The 17,793-nt window shown below is 37.1% G+C and overlaps 1 pseudogene; it reads right to left on the reverse strand.

Annotated features, from left to right (window-relative positions):
- Positions 1-12,470: 12,470 nt before the first annotated feature.
- LOC114077163 lies at positions 12,471-15,316 on the reverse strand (annotated as a pseudogene).
- Between the last annotated feature and the right edge of the window lie 2,477 nt (positions 15,317-17,793).

Below are 17,793 nucleotides of genomic sequence, written 5' to 3' on the forward strand. Positions count from 1 at the left end.
AAGTTGGACTTCCACTGCGTATGTATATTGCATTAATCCTCCCGGTGAGAGTTGGTCAGCCACCCCCTTTTTTCCAAGTCTAAGCTCCGATAAAAGTATTTGTGGAGGAACTTATCGGGAAGACCATGTGTTTGGCATTTAAGCACCATTTTTTAAAATCGGGGCCAAGTTTCATGCAAGGGTTCTCCATTCAAATGCTTGAATTCTTGGATGCTATCCCGAATGATCATCATCTTATAAGGGGGAAAGAAACGTATGTTGAAATATGTAGCCAGTTCCTCCCATGAAGTAATTGAGTTGTCTGGCAACTCATCTAACCACTTGCAAGCTTCGCCTATTAACAAGAAAGGGAATAGTATCAATCAAACTTAATCCAGAGAGATGGTTGTAAATGGAATGGGCCACACACATCTACAAAATTTCGTAGGTGCTAATGTGAGTCCTCGTGAGCTAATCCACTTAAAAGTCCCTTTAGCTGCAAAAGTTGCAACATGATACTATTTTGTGTAATATTATGTTTCCCTCTGCTAGGGATAATTGGATGGACTCAACACCTCCCACGAGTTGTGGGTCATTGACGTTGGGCTCCCAAACATCGTTTAGATTTCCAATGACGTCCTTATGGCCTACCTGATTTCCATTGATACTGTATATATTCATGCTTTCTAGGGATCTTCAACAACAAATAAAACAACAGTAAATGTTAAATTAGTGAAAACTATACTACAAAGAACTAAACCTATAAGTAACTACATTTTCACCTGACACCACTCCTCGGCAGCGGCACCATTTTGATTCTTTGCATGTTTTATAGCTCGTAGTCAACGACAGTAGCCTGCAATTATAGTGTTTGTAGTAGCTACTAAGAACTCTGTTCTAAATAGTGATCGTTTAAGACATTTTTGAATATTAAAGCAAAACAAATTTAATTTGTGACACCAGAGTGTTAAATATCAAAAGAGGTTTTGTCACAAGTAGTAAAATAGCAAAAATTAAAGGGAAAATCAAATATGGGATAAATTGCTTGGGGTGTTATAACTATATCTGAAGATAAATGTTGTAGGTACATGTTTTCGGTAACTAATTTCACAAAACAATAGTGACTAGGCTAAGCTTTTGGTGAAAGCAAGTTCCCTCGGGCAACTTACCCAATATCAAATGGGTTCCTCTTGGAAACCCACTCATCTAAACTATTCAGCCTACACCTTATCGCCACTCGCTCTTTGGACGTGCTTGGATATGGGACTAGGGCTCACCCTCTCAGGCTGAACCTCATGTCGACCCACTTCTTAGGAAATCAGTCTAGTAGTCTTAGTTTCACGGCTCCTCTCTCTCGAGAAAGTGGAGAACACATGGGTAACTTTGTATTTGCAACTACAAATCCATTATATTAAACCACAACCACTAGGTTAAATCACCATTAAAATGCGATCTAAGCTACAAGCAAGCAAGATCCAACAAATTAATCAACTCATGGTTTCTAATCATACCCCAAGAATGGGGTTTTTTTGGCAACCATAAAGTAATAATCAAATATGCTCAAAATTATAAGTAAATCAAGTGGGTATAATAGATTAAACCTTAAAAGTGGCAAAGGAAGGTAAATAAAGAAGACCCACTTCCAAAATTGTAGAAGAGCTTCTTTCTTCAAGCTTCCACAAAAACCCTCTAAAACTTGAGAGAAAACTTAAGAACTAAGTATCAAGTGTAATTGTTTCACTCTCTAAAATTTTCTATATGTGAATAGTAAAAGAGTTCAGTATTTTAGACTTCAAAATTATGCTGGCGAATCCTTTAGACGCAGTTAGTCGTCATTCGCCGAGTGATTCAGCTCATCGCCCTTTGTTCAGTTTATCGCCTCTTACACGTTGCGTTCCTTTGTTCAGTTTATCGCCCTTTGTTATGCTTTGCGGAACTGAGCGGTGAAGCGCCGGCTGCTCCTTTTCATAGACTTTTGATTCACTTCCTTCAGGGCTCACTTGTTGTAACAGAAGGTGGAATTTCTCTATACGGCGAATCGCCAAGTGTTCTTGGCGATGCGCACCTTTGCATGTTTAGCTCTTTTGTTTCCGTTTTGTGCCTAAGTGTCCATGCTCTTACCAAATCCTCAAATACTTAAAATTTAGGAGATTTATTACATATGTTGATAAAATAAACAACTGAGGACACTATTTGCATTAAAATAAGACCCTACATGAGTCCCATTTGAGAACTCATCAACACGCACATTCATCTCTTCCAATTCATGCTTCAACTAGTCGTGCTCCTTGATCAACTAAGATACTTTACTTAATGGATTTCCCTTACCTTCAACACAATCACATTCCACTAGAGTGCTTAGGTTAAACGATTGCTTGGCAATACCAATTTTACCTGCTCCCACAGGGACATTGAAATGGTGAAATAACTTCATCAGAAAGTAGCCATACCCCATGCCATGCTTGACCTTGTGTTCTATTATTGTTTTGTACAGGTGCTCCATTATTAGGGATGGAAAATCTACAATTTCAAAATGCACAATGACTCCATGATGAATAAATCAGTTGCAGACGCTAAAATCTTTTTCTCAGAGCGAGGAAGAAGAACTTTGTTGACAAATTTGAAAACCAACTGATATTCACCTTTCATGAGTTTCTTCAGGACCCTAGAACGAAGAGTCTTAGGAATTTTTGAACATTCGTTCATGAATTCCACACTGCATGTTTTTCCAACAACGGACCTAATCACACCCATGGGTACTCCCAATATTTCTCCAAGCAAGTCCTCGTTCAACTGCAGACTTTTGTTTCCCACCCTGGTGTTTATGTTGTGATCTTCAACAACGTCAATGTTATAGTAGAACTCATTACTTCTTCCTCATGAAGAATAGGAGATTCGATCTCAAACTGATGTCTCCAACATTGAATCTCCACAAGATCATGCAATGTGTCCATCCCTGGCTTGTGAATGATATCCATGTCAAACACCCTTCAACCCAAAACCTTCCGCAGTTGCTGATTGTCAATAATAGTCTGCTTATCCACCTTTTTTTAATCTTGGTTACTGGTAGGACCTGGTTCATCAGAAGAGATTTCTCTCTGCTACCTTTTGGACGACTCCCTTTTTGTTTTTGATCCTTTGCCTTTCTTCCTTTCCCCATCTTCCTTATTTGCCAAAGATTCCTTTGATTTGTTTTCATTCTTTTCCTTACTACCCCATTTCAGTTATTTCCCACTTTCTGGTAGTACTTTCTCTCACACCTTCATGTTTGGACTCTTCAATGGATATGTCTAGCACGACAGTAGTATGTATTTCAAAACATGCATCCCAAGACTTCCTTTTCTTCCTGTTGGCAGAGGAAACTGTTGCATAAGATTTCATAGTATCTCCCATGAGTTTCTTTGAGTTAGATCTAGTGATAGGACTTCTACAAAGTGTTTCTTTGTTCACTTTTTGTTTTCTTTTGTGGATATTGATATGCTCAAATTTACTTCTCGATAAGAAGTATAAGCGCTCGTATCAAGTAAAGAACCCAACTATGATGTTGGGGTCGATCCCATAAGAAAAATGATTTAGACTTAACTTTAACTTATTATTACTTCTATTTAGTCAAGTCCTTTCCGAAAACAAGTAACAAACAGGAGGTTTTTAAGCAATAAATGTAATTAGCTATTTCTAAATAAACAAGTGACAGGTTGAGATATTTGACTTTTATCAAGTAATAAGAGTAACTAGGGCATAAGTGTTCCCCACAGGTTCATAACGCGTTAATTCGAGCTATAACAATCCTTTCCTAGTATCTTGCATGCAAAGTGGTAGGTTATGTATCCTTACTTTCTTGGTTCGGCAACTAGGAAATTTCACTCAGCACCTTGGTCCGGCTACGTGTGTATGCTTTGCTAAATCTTACCTTTACCTCACATAAAGCATCATAATCGACGTATGACTTAGTTGTTACTTCGCACCAATCGACACTAGCCAATTATATGGTGTATACTAAATCTACGTTGATAATTCTTTTCTTATTATCTATCTCCTCGGTCCGGCAAGTAGCAACAAGGCGAGTTTAACGCGTGCACTCGTTAAAAAGACTTCTAAACGAAAGAATTATCAATACATGCAAGACACTATTCTAGAATTGTTATTTTAGCTTGTTTTTACCTTGTTAATTACCAATGGCTCCCACAACTCTAGCTATGGATTTAGTTACCCATGTTAATAATCACACATTTCATATTAGTTTGATAAGAATTCATGTACTTACTTTGGTGAGATTCAAGAAAACCCATAAAATTGCTTGAATTAATCAACAAGCTTGCAATAAATGATTTCCGCAAAATAGAATAATTTCCCAAAATCACAAGTTCACAACTAGAACAATAAAATCTGAAAAAATACCCAAGAGTCTAACCCTAAAAATGAGGTTTTTACAAGTATTTATAATAATAGAGTCCTAACAAATGAGGGAAATCTATTTGAGGAAAATGTGCTCAAAAACCGCGTCTGAGTCAACGACCTAAATGAAGGACTGTCGAGGCCACGACGGACCGTCGTGGTCCTCTTTCATTCCACACTTAGCTTCTTTTAAAGATGGGTACTTGGGCTACTTTATGTTGATGATGACGGATGTGTAGGACGGTCCATCTTGATCGTCGAGAGCCTCCGTACCCCCACACTTAGTAAGAATTTCCCAATCTTCATTCAACATCATTTCCTTCATACGATGGTAGCCACCTACGGACTGTCGAGGGGTCGACGTACCATCGATGACTCCGTAGGTAGTCACTTCTGCAGTTTCAGCACAGTTCATCTGCGTTTTTATTCTGAACAGATTTCCTGCAAACAAAGAGAAAAATACATTAAAACTAATACAAAAAGGCCTTAGACAGACACTAAACCTAAGGAAAAAGCATGAATAAATATCGTGAAACCACAGTACATCAACACCCTCAACTTAAATTCGATTTGTTTCCTCAAGAGACGCACTATGACTCACCACAAAATCTTTGTACACGAGTATCCTTATTTTAGCTTTCGCAATCATCTGGCTATCGATCCCAATTATTTTTATTATGTTTATGCATGCTATACTATTAGGCTCGCTCATGCGGATCAGACCATGACATGGACTCACTATACGACGAAACCTATCTCTTTTGATCTCTCACTAAGGAACCAATTTTATGATATTGCAACTAGTGTCCTCACTTCAAAACAACATCCTCCTTTTTCACACAATGATTTCAGTTTGAGTATAAGGATTATTTTTCAACACTCGCTCTCACAACAACTTCACACCTTATTTATACTTATTGCCATAGGCTTGCCCTTATTTTCACTACTTCAAGTTCACCATAATAGACGCTTAGGATCACGATAGGACTTTATTAACTTGTAACTTAGGCTCAGGGTCAGGTAGGGTCCATTTAGATGTATTTTAGTGACTTATTGCCCTCCTTGAAATAATGGCTAAGCGTCCTACGTTTTTATCGCTTTATTCCGCCCTATTTCTTAATTTTCTTGTATTTTTTTACCTTGCTATTCTCCCTTCTTTTTTTTCTTTTGTGTAAGTGACTCTTTTCATTTCTTGCTTGTATTTTCACATTTTCAAAAAAATTTTAATTTTTTTATAACTTTTCTCGAGTCACTTTTCTTTTGTTCTTTCTCTCTCTTTGTTCTTTCAACCCTACTTTCCGGAGCATTCCTCATAATAGCCATCCTCAACTCATGGCTTTGCTATGAGTCAAGGTACACAATATCCAAAGTTGGGTTAGGGCCACGGCAAGGTTGTTTTCTACATTAGCCACCCTTAACTTATGCTTTTAGCATAAGCTGAGGTGCACATCTCCAAGGAGGGACAAGGCCAACACATTGTTGCCAGACAAGATCAGTTGGAGTGAAAAAGAAAGGTCTATTTTAAGCTCAAATCATTTTGATCAAGAAGGATTAATTTCATTCAGTTTTCTGGTATTTTAGGCTAAATATTGGCTCCATTATTTTAGCTAGTCTTTACCTTGTTAATTACCCATGGTTCCCACAATCCTAGCTATGGATTTAGCTACCCATGTTAATAATCACACAATTCATATTAGTTTGATAAGAATTCATGTACTTACTTTGATGAGATTGAAAAATAACCTAGAAAATTACTTGAATTAATCAACAAGCTTGCAATAAACGATTTCCGGAAAATAGAATAATTTCTTAAAATCACAAGTTCACAACTAGAACAATAAAATCTGAAAAAATACCAAAGAGTCTAACCCCAAAAATGAGGTTTTTACAAGTATTTGTAATAATAGAGTCCTAACAAAAGAGGGAAATCTATTCAAGGAAAATATGCCCAAAAACCGCATCTGAGTTGATGACCTAGATGACGTACTATCGAGGCCACAATGGACTGCGTGGTCCTCCGTCGTTCCACACTTAGCTTCTTTTAAAGATTGGTACTGGGGCTACTTTCTGTTGACAATGACGGATGTGCAGGATGGTCCATCTTGACCGTCGAGAGCCTCCTTAGCCCCATACTTAGTCAGAATTCCCCAATATTCATTCAACATCTTTTCTGTCATACGACGGTGGACACCTACCGAACGTCGAGGGGTCGACTGACCGTCGATGGCTCCGTAGGTAGTCACTTCTGCAGTTTCAACACAATTCTTCCGCGTTTTCATTCTTGACAGATTTCCTGCAAACAAAGAGAAAAATACATTAAAACTAATACTCACTAAACTTAAGGAAAAAGCATTGAATGTACCATGAAACCACGGTACATCAAATATGGGAACCATCCTCTTCTGAGTCAACCATTTGAGAGGGATATTGTCCTCATCTGTGTCACTAGAGTCAGATGATGGGTATCGACCAACATTAGGGGCTTGGTCGAACACGGATATGAGAACCACCGATCATCTCTTCCAAGCATTGTTCATCTTGTTTGTGCAATACCTTTTCCCTCATTCGTGTTAGACTCCCAACAACTACTTTTTCATTGGCAGCAATAATGTTGGATTAGATGACTTATTTTCGAGAAGGTATCCCTCAAATAAATGGTCAGAGAGCATTCAGAATAGGGACCAAGTTTATTTGAGGGGGCAGGGTTGTTTAGGTCAAAGAGTGAGTGGGGTTAGGAGGACTGGTTTTTATCAATGTTGATAGGAGATATGGCCAAAATTTTGGATGGAGACAAGGGATCAAAAGATGTGTGGAATCTTAATGGGTCTATTTTACATAGAGAATCTAGAACTTTGTTTGAGAAAGATGGAGATTGAGACATATTGTTTAAGATGAGGAGATGAGAAATGTCATAGAGAAGATGAGATAGATAGATAGAGAGATATATGGTTTTTGTGAAAGACTTACAGAAATGGTATTTGAAATGTGAGGAGATGGAGTGAAGAAAAGTCTATAAAAAGAACTTTAAATGATGTGTCAGGTGCCTAAGTAGACGCATCTCTTGGATTTAAAGCGATCGGACAACGTTCAAAAGGGCCGATGACTGACACGTGGAGATCTCGAAGGTTCTCATTAGACAGTTTAAAACAAGTGTAAAAAGTGCTAACCTTGAGAGGGACCAGGTCCTGAACTGCATGTGAAATACGATTTCTGAATGGTTCTGGCCATTCTTTGCTCTTGTGCTTTCCATAGGTGTATACATGTAGCAGGTACATAAATGATCTCACTTAAGCAATGCATTACAAGTAATGAGGATACCTTCCCTCCATATTATAACCAAAATAAGGATTAGAGTGTGTTTGGTCGTTGCAGGTTCATTCCCAGCTTCAGACAGTTGCTTTCAAATTGATCCTTGCTAAGAGCTTTGGTGAAAATATTCGCAATCTGATCTTCCGTCAAGAAATATTTCATGATGATGTTCCCCTTTTCAACATCATCTCTTAAGTAGTGATGCCTGACATCTATGTGCTTTGTTCTTTTGTGCTGAACTGGATTCTTTCCCATGTTTACTTTACCGATGTTGTCACACATGAGGGGAATAATGTTGATATGGATTCTAAAGTCCTCCAGTTGTTGCTTGATCCAAAGGAGTTAGGCACAATAGGAAGCAACAATTACATATTCAGTATTTGTTGTTGAGAGGGCTACTGAGTTTTGCTTCTTGGTTTCCAACAAGATGAGTGAATATCCAAGAAATATGTCATTCCAGAAGTTCTCTTTCTATCTACCTAATGCCCTGCAAAGTCAGCATCTTCATATCCTACTAGTCCAAAAGAGTCACTTGCAGGATAAAACAGGACCATATCCTCTGTTTTCTTCAGATACCTAAGGATCCGCTTAGCTGCCTTTAGATGAGATTCCCAGGGACATGCTTGGAATCGCGCATACATTCCTACACTGAAGACAATATTCAACCTGCTTGCTGTCAAATATAAGGATTCAATAATACCTATGTACATGGTTTGATTCACCAATTGATCAACCTCATCTGCTCCCATTTTTGAGTTTATACCCATTGGGGAATCAATAGGTTTGGAATCCACCATATGAAACTTCTTTAGCAACTCTCTTATGTACTTCTCCTGACAAATTGAGGTGCTACTTGAGTTTAACTTGATTTGCAGACCTAAGAAGAAGTTCAACTCTCCCATCATGCTCATCTCGAATTCATTTCACATGAGATTGGAAAATTCTTCACAAAGATGTTCAGAGGTAGCTCCGAAGATGATATCATCCACATACACTTGGATTATGAGCAGTTCTTGTTCTCTTTTCATCAGAAACAAGGTGTTGTCAATTTTCCCCCTCTTGAGCCCATTCTTTAGCACAAACTTTGACAACCTTTCATACAAGGCTCTACGTGCCTGCTACAGTCCATACAAGGACTTGTTGAGTTTGAATACATGATTTGGAAGGTTGGCATCCTCAAATTCCAGTTGGTTGTTTAACGTACATTTTTTCCTTCAGATCACCATTCAAAAAGGCAATTTGACATCCATTTGTAAGAGCTTGAAACCCATGAATGCTGCAAAGGCTATAAGGATTATGAAAGCCTCCATTCAAGCAGCAGGGGTAAACATCTCGTCATAGTATATGCCTTCCTCCTAATTATAACCTTGAACCACTAGTTTGGACTTGTTTCTAATAATAACTCCACTTTCATCAAGATTATTTTTTAACTCCCACCTGGTCCCTATGATGGTTCGTCTAGGTCTTTGGATTAGGTACCACACGTTGCTCTACTCGAACTGATGTAGTTCATCTTACATAGAGTTTACGCAATCAGCCTTTTTTTTACGTTTTTAGGCTCAAGGGGATGAGATAAATTGTGCTTCCATCCTGATTTGGGGTTGATCCGTCTGTTCATCTTAACCTTTAGAATCATTATTCTAAGGAGGATGAGTTTCCTCTTTATTTGCATCATGGGAAGGACTAGGTCTTATAGTAGGATGGTTGTCTTCTTTCACCTTCTCAGATGGACTAGGATCAACAACATGGGATTCCAAATTCACTTCAGCTTCAGTGCCATTAACTTCATTATTCTGTGCCTTGAAAAACTCAAATATATCATCATCGTCCTTTATCTCCGTTCTCTTTAGATCACCACTTTCATCAAAGACAACATAACCACTTTTCTCAATACATAGTGTTCTTTTGTTGAAAATTCTATAAGCTTTGCTTGATGATAGTACCCTACAGAGAATCCTTCACGCTTCTGGGATCAAACATTCGTAGATCATCTTTGCCATTTTTTAGCAAAAAGCACCTGCACCCAAAAGGCCTTAGATAGCTTAGCTTTGGTTTCTTACTATTTAGTAGCGGTGTTTTTTTTAGAAGAGACCTAATCAAACATTTGTTTATCACATCACAAGTAGTATCAATTGCCTCAGGCCAGAAGTTTTGAGGAAGATCTAACTCAATGAGCATGATTTTGGCAATTTCTACCAGATTTCATTTCTTCCTTTCCACCACTCCATTTTGTTAAGGTGTTCTGGGCGCTGAGAAGTTATGATTGATACCATTTTCTACACAGAAGACATCAAGCTTCGCTTTTTCAAACTCAATTCCATGGTCGGACCTGATCCCAACAATCAAGCAATTTAGCTTGGTTTGAATCATTTTGAAAAATATCATCAGCACATCAACAGTCTCGAACATTGACTTGAGAAACATAGTCCACGTGAATCTTGTGTAGTCATCCACGACCACCAGGATGTACGTCTTTCCGTTGTGACTCTGGATTTTCACAGATCCACACAAATACATATGTATTAACTCAAGGACCCTTGAATAACTGACCTACTTCTTTAGTTTGAATGAGGATCTTGTTTGTTTCCCTTTGACACATGTATCACACTCTTTGCTGTCACTTAACTTAAACTTTGGCAGACCACGGACCAGGTCCCTAGAGACAAGCTTGTTCAGTAAAGAAGAGCTCACATGACTTAGCCTCATATGCCACAAGTCAGCATTTTCACTTTGAGCACTTAGGCATGTCAGATTAGCTCCATGAGTTGTTTATAGTTCTCCCACATATATGTTTTTCCTCCTTCTAGCCATCGGGATCACCTTTTTTGTAGACAAACAGGTGACAATGCATTTGTCTGACAAAAACTTGATTTCATTCCCTTATCACATATATGGAAAACACCGAGGAAATTGTATTTTAACCCACTCACATAGTACATATTTTCAATGGAATCTTCAAGAGATTTTCCAACTCTTCCAACTCCAAGAATATACCCCTTCTTTCCATCGCTAAAAGAGACCTCCATCTTGAAGTGCCTTGAGTGAAAGAAAGTTTTGGTGTTTACAGTCATTTTATTTGAGCAACCATTGTCCGTAAACCAGCACTTGTTGCTACTTCCTTCACTCACCTGCAACAAGCATTACTTATTAGACTTGGAAGCCCACTTCAATCTGAGTTTCTAGTAGACTGATAAGGCTGTAATGAGATTTTTTTTGCCCAATGAGGCATATTAGTTCTTTTCATGTTCAAGGCCTTACGAACAAGAGCATGTCCCTCCTTTTAGTAGTTTTCTGTCTAGAAGATTTAACAGTGGGATTAGGTCCCCCTTGCTGAGCCTTTTTATGTCTAGAATAGATAGAGAATTTCTCTTGTGAGGTCTTCCAGGAAGGAAAGTCCCCCTTTAGATGGACATTACGACCACATTGAAGACACAGTAAATTTTCTGAAACAGATACATATTTGTTGTAGGGGTTGTAGGGAGGAGTAAGGTTCACCTTTCCCAACCCCTTCCTGTGATAGTTGCTTTGACTGGTGATGTTTGAGAGCAGTTTGGTGGAGCTGGTCAATTTTAGAGAAGTTTGAAGTTCTTCTTTAAGACGGACCAGGTCCCTCTCTATATAATCAATTCTTTTCTAGGCTAAGGCAAGTCTAGTCTCAATATCATTCACATTGATTTCTAACTCTGGTTGCAGGTTAGTGGCTTCCCCTTTCTTTATCATGATTTCTCAATTAATTAGGTCCAATTTCTCCCTAAGTTCTAGTTTTTTTGATTCTAGAACCATCACTTGTTCCTCATGAACTGATATTTGAACCACCATCACCCTCTTATCTTTATGTAGACTATCGAGACTGATGTCCATAGAGTCTTTCTCAGTGCTTAACTCTATAACAGAGTCAACCAAGGCATTTGTTAGTTTCCTTAGCCTTAGAACAGAGTAAGTATTTCAGTTTTTCTTAAGGTCAAAGAGGATTACCTGTTGTTCACCATCTTCATCATCTGATTTCGCCATGAAGGAAAACAACCCGTCAAACACATTTGCATCATCTTAAATAACCAACATGGATGCATCATCAGGGCATTCTGATCCTCCTGATTCACTTGAATATTCTCCCAATGCAACAAGAGCTTTCTTCACGATGTGGTTAGCTACAACTTTCCTTGCAATTTTATCAAGGACCAAGTCCCTTCTTTTGTCTTTTTTGCCTCCAGGATTATGAGACTCTTTGTTTTCAACTTTAGCCATCGAATAGTCTCTCATAAAGTGCCCAACCTCTCCGCACTTGTGACAGATGTCACTAGCAGTTATAGTTCGAGGAATATTCCCCCCTTTCATGTACCTCCCATGTTTTCTCACAATTTTCTAATATCTCTTGGTGAGATAGACATTGTTATCCTCTTCACTATATTTTTCACCTGATGAAATTTTGAGGACTAGTGACTTGTCCTATTTAGCATCCTTCTTTGCGATGTCCTGCTTTCTTTTCATCTCATGGGTTCTATGATTCCCAATTAGAGCGTCGATTGTCAAGACTTTCAGTTCCTTAGCCTCAGTAATAGCAATCAATTTAACTTGCCCAAGACTTAGGAATGATTTGAAGCACTTTCCTAAATTGCTTACTTGTGATGATAGGTTCACCTAGACTTCATAGCTCATTGGTTATGGAGGAGAGTTTTGTATGCATATCATGAATAGTTTTGCCTTCTTTCATTGTGAAATTCTCATATTGGTGTTCAATATGTCCACCTTTGATTCCTTCACCTACTCTATTCCCTCATGGGTAGTCCTCAAGCAATCCCAAATTTCTTCCGTTTATTCACATGCAGAAATCGGATTGTATTCTTCAGCACCAATGCCACACACCAACAACTTCTTTGCTTTGTAGCTTTTCTCAATCTTCTTTCTGTCTGCTTCGTTGTACTGTTGCGAGTCTTCGGAACAACTTTTGTAATTTCACCATCCTTCACTTCAGTAGTAGGAATAAATGGTCCATCCAACACTATGACCAATAGCTTGCTGTCTTAAGCCATCAGATAGTCGTGCATCCTTGTTTTCCACCAGTTATAGAACTGACCATTAAAACATGGTAGTCGTGTTGATGATTGTCCCTCTTCTAGTTTCAACATAGCAACCATTCTTTGGCATGAGTATGTCTCTTGGTGTTAACCTACTCTGATACCAATTGATAGAATATGTGCGTCCACTACCAGTCAATGGACCAGATCCCTTGACTGAACCAGTTAAATAACGCAGAGTAAATAACAACAATAATACAACACAAGCAGTTTACGTGGAAATCTCCTTGCTTAAGGGAGTAAAACCACAACCTGTTGTACAAGATTTTCAAATGCTTCACTAATATTCCTTAATCAAAAGTGAATCCAGTTACAACCAATGTGAGAAAAAGTTATTAATCTCATGACCAAGTAATCACCTTTTTACTTGAAGAGTCTAAGTAGATACAACACTTCCCACTAAGCTATCACCGTTAGACAACCTAGGTTTTTTCTAAGCAGATACAACACCGCCCACTAAACTACCTAAACCTAGATGATTTAGAATTTTACTAAGCAAATACAACACTGCCCACTAAATCAGTTATCTCTAACTAATTTTGACTTTTGCACTAAAGGATTATCTGAATCCTTTATAGATGTAGGATCAAATTTACAATATATGTTCAAAAGAATTAATCCTAAGACCACTAAGCTTGTAGCTCTATCTAATTCTAGTTTGAACTTGAGGATGAATTGTCACTTCAGTATTAGCCTTTGAAAGAGTTCTTGAGAGTTTTTTCACTTGAGTATTAGCCTTTGAGAGTCTTGAACTCATGTGAAAGTTTAGCTAGATAGTTGTTGGAAACCAACTTCAGGGATTCAAGGTGACTTAGAAACTCTAATCTGGGAAAGTGAACACACCTTCCCTTCACTTTCTCTGAGTAACTAAATGTACCGGAAAACATACAACTCAATTTTCTCAAATTCGGCATTTTTGTCAAAATCATTTGTGCATTTTGACCATGAGAGAGACGTGGAGCGGAAAAGGTTTCCAAATAACCTAATTGAGAGTTAGAAGCTGATTCACCCAAGATCTCTTGCAAACTAAATGAAGCATGATTGTTTAAAAATAAATGCCTCAGTTTGATCATATTCAGAATAGAAGAAGGTAATATCACTTCTCCTCATAATCCTCTTACCACAGAATTTTCAAGATTCCAAAGCTTAGCTATAAATGATGGAATAGAATTTACATTATTTTGAACAACAAAGTACCTCAAATGAATTAGAGACTGTACTTCACCAAGAAAAGTGCCCACACTGCTGAAAGACTCCAAATCTAACACTTGAACATGTTTGAAGCTGTCAAAGATGAAGGAAAAATCACGAGGCCATAACAAGTTATCCGAGTCTATCACTTTGAACGGTAATGAATGAACATTTGAGATACAGGGCCACCAAAGATCAATCTCATCTTGGTAAGAATGGATGAACAACCGGCAGTCTTGAGGATTTTCAGGAAGCAAATCATCTCCCCTAAATCAGATAAAAAGGAAAAGAAACAACAAATACATGACAATTAGAGTTGATATTGTTTGGTTAAGGAAGTTTTATCGCTTAAGGAATTCTCAGTACCTGCTCATTTGGTTAAGGAAGTTTTCTTGCTTGGACTTTTCTAAGCGGAAATTGTGCAAGAGATCATGAATGCGACATCTTTTCACATTATAATTGGGTATCTCCTCCATGACCATTACTAGATTTTTACTAATAAGATCTTCCAATAAATCTTGTGCGGTTTCTGTTCGTTTTTCCTTATTTGCTGGTATAAACCCTTCAGCCTACCATAACCTAGTCAATTTTGAGACATGAATATCGTTTTCCTTTAAGAATCCTCCAAAATAGAGAAAGCAAGGCTTCAGATGATGTGGTAAATTGTTATAACTGAATCCAATTAAAGACATACTCTCTTCCAAGCTACCAATATTTTTGGAACGTAGACTTTCTTCTACTTGTTCCCACAGCTTTTATTCTCTTTCTCTTTCAGAAAACCAGCAACTAACACAACGAAAAGTGGCAATTCGCCACAACTTTTTGCTATTTGATATCCCACATCTACAAGTTCAGGTGGACAACTCTAACCTTGAAACAAATCTTCTTGTAATAATATCCCACTTTCATCATCTTTGAATAAACGAAGATGATGGGGATTACTTTCACGTTTAACATAATTGGCAATGTCACTCAGCCAGGTTGTTATAATAATTCTACTCCTACTCTGAGCATGCTTGAAGAACATATATAAATTGTCCCATGCTGTTAATCCCACACATCATCTATAAGAATTAAGAATTCTTAGTTAACAAAACTTGACGCAGCTTATTAGCTAATTCACAATCTTCTGTTTCAATACAATCAACAGGCTCAAGAACATCATTTAATATGGTAAGAAGCAACTCTTTACATGAATATACTTGAGTTACACGACACTTGGCGTGAACATCAAAGTGAGGGATAAGTATGAGATCATTGTATATCTTCTTGTCAAGAGTGTTTTTTCCAATTCCAGGCATACCAACTATGCAGTTAATACCTAGCTGAGACGATCCTCTGAGAAGGTGCTGCTTTATTTTGCCCATTCATGTGCTTCATGGAAACCCTGTATTTCTTCATTTTCTCTTGGAGTACAAGCTAATAATGATGGATATAGATTAATGGGGGGCTTTGCAACTTCATGCATTGTCACACCCATCTTCTTTCTGTTGCAAGTCTCACTAACGACTTCATTTAAAAGCTTAATCATCATACCATATCATATATTACTATGAGTGGAAAGTTCCAAAGTGAAAAAATGAATTACCATTTTGATCCTCTACTAAAATAAAACTTTTATAACTTTCATATATATATAATATATATATTCTTATTCTCATTTTATTGACCATTCAAATTTCTCAAACAAATTAAAAAAATACAAATGAATAATTATTCCTTAAAGACAAGAAATTATAAATTCATGTATCTTTTGAAGTTAGATTTCTCTTTCTTGATTTCCAAATATACTATGAATATATTTATCCACGAATACTTTCATTTGATATTTTCATGATCATAAAATAAATATGCGGTAGAATTCTATTTGTAAAGGTTGTATCATTATATCTTAGACCAGCATATACAACTACAATATTAAGTTCAATTCTACCAGCGAGGTTTGGAGAGAATAGAGTGCATGCAAATGTTATCTTTATCTGAATAGGTAGAGGTGTTTTTTGATAGACCATTGACTCATAATAAGGAGGATGAGTCGGAGGAGGAGAGACAACCTCTACTATCTACTTGTCTTCCACCCTAATATGTGTTGGTGTGTCCTCCACGACATCCTATCTAATGTCATGTCCTCGGTAAGGTGAAATTGTGTCATGTTTTGTCTAATCATGTCTCCACATACCCAAACCACATGTCTTGTTCCTCCACCGAGACCACTCTCATATTGTCCTAGATATCTTCATTTTTAATACTATCATTTCTAGTATTGTTACACATTCAAAGAGACATCATCATCTTCACCTTCTGGACATGAGATAATTCATTGACTGACCAACACTCTGCCTCATACATCATAGTAGTTCTAACCACTACTTTGTAGAACTTGTCTTTAAGTTAATGTAATTGCACCATCTTATCAACTCTATATGCAAGCTTCAATCTTATACAACTAGCACCAATATAATGTGTCACATAGCTATCAATCTCCCCATCTTCTTGAATAATAGATATATACTTGAAAATTTCCCTCTTTGTGTCTGCTTGTGTATTAGGTCCACACTATTCTCATGTGCTATGTTATTGAACTTGTGATTGGTTCTGTTCAACCTGAAGCCTTTATATTCTAAGGTGTGTCTCCACATCTCTCTTGCTTAGCATTAACTATTGCTCAAGTCATGTCAATTAGAACTATATCATCCACAAATAATATATTCCTCGCCACCTTATCATGAACTCCTATATAGATACCTTTAAATACAAACTAGATTGTACTCGTAGCACGGGGTTATGGATTTAGAAATTATGGTTGATTATTTATTTTTAATCATGAAAAATTTTATGGATACCAAGTGCTTCGAAATTATGGGTGCTTAATTATTTTTAATCATGAAAAATTTTATGGATAACAAGTGCTTAGTTAATATATTTTTATGAATTACTAGTTTTTCTATACAAGTAAAATACTGTCTGAATTCAAAATTAATGTGTGATTTACTTCTAAAAAGCACATGTGCCATTTCTTGTTCTTAGCCTAAAACCCCAATCACATTTGTGTGTTATTACAAGTGCTTAGTTAACAATGTGATTGTGTTAATGAAGGCACACCTTATATATTCTTGGATAATATCGTCTCAGAAGTTGAGTTAGGCTCAAATATCATATCTTAATTATTATAATTGTGTGTTTAACTTCGGAAAAGCACATGCATCCTTTTTCATCTTAAGAAAAATTGGCTTACAATGATCAATAAACATGAACATAAATGATTACTTGATTACTATTTATTAGAGACGACTATTTAAGGTACCTTGGCAAGATTTGAATAGATAGAATATTAGTGGAAAAATTATAGCATCAAATATCTAGCTCTTTTCGACTAGCTTGTTCAATCTTTAGGCATCTAGGTGAACCCCCAAGTTAATTAACTCCACACAAAGAAAGCTGATTAAGTCAAAACTAGGGGAGCTGGTAAAAAAGTGGCTTTACTCATTAGTTTAAATTATAGAATTAAAATTGGAAATTAGTGATGGACATTAAGACATTGGAATGGAAAAATGATTTATTGCTTGTAAATCAAAGAGTAAGGTCACTAAAACATCTACTATAAGCCTCCAAAAGTTAAAGATCCACACAAATTTTAAGTGGAAAAATTATAGCATCATTTATCGAGCTCTTTTCCATCATCTTGTTCTTTCTTTGGCATCTAGGTGAACCCCCCACCCCCCTGAGTTAATTAACTCAACACGAAGAAAGTTGATTAAGTCAAAATTAGGGTAGGGGAATAATAAAGTGGCTTTACTCATTAGTCTAAACTATAGAAGTAAAATTGGAAATTAGTGATGGAAAT

The sequence above is a fragment of the Solanum pennellii genome, chromosome 5 (assembly GCF_001406875.1).
Source record: "Solanum pennellii chromosome 5, SPENNV200".
Taxonomy (NCBI): Eukaryota; Viridiplantae; Streptophyta; class Magnoliopsida; order Solanales; family Solanaceae; genus Solanum; species Solanum pennellii.